Source organism: Penaeus monodon, chromosome 20, assembly GCF_015228065.2.
Source record: "Penaeus monodon isolate SGIC_2016 chromosome 20, NSTDA_Pmon_1, whole genome shotgun sequence".
NCBI lineage: Eukaryota > Metazoa > Arthropoda > Malacostraca > Decapoda > Penaeidae > Penaeus > Penaeus monodon.
Genome location: NC_051405.1, coordinates 25262335 through 25262725, shown reverse-complemented (window position 1 = coordinate 25262725; position 391 = coordinate 25262335). Strand labels below are relative to the sequence as shown.

At 41.9% G+C, this 391-nt stretch overlaps 1 protein-coding gene across 1 annotated transcript in view; it reads right to left on the bottom strand.

Moving 5' to 3' along the window:
• The window catches only part of LOC119585953 (serine/arginine repetitive matrix protein 2-like), a 13004-nt gene that overhangs the window by 10020 nt on the left and 2593 nt on the right, over positions 1 to 391 (bottom strand). The window lies entirely within an intron of this gene.

The window sequence follows — 391 nt, the reverse complement described above, 5'->3', positions numbered from 1 at the left end:
AGGGAATCGGCTGTTCCCCTCAAGTTATCACCCTCCTCGCGGTCGTTAAGGGGGGGTGCTCGACAAAAGAAAGCTTAAAGGAGATTAAGTGCAAACGCCTCGTGAGCGGAATGACTAAGTCTCCCCTAAGAGCCGCCCGGGCAGCCACGACCGAAGAAAACGTGACTCGCTTTCCATAACGAGGTATCGAGAATTATTTCTCAGATTAGATCTTCTTCTTGTTCTGTATTACAATTTGTGTTGTATAGTTGTCGATTTGTGTAAATAGACTGAAGAATAGATACAGATCGAAGAATAGATAGATCAGCATCTCGACCATCGATAATAATACATAAATATGTACAGTACAGTACATACATATACATTCACATATGCTTGAGACAGATAATTG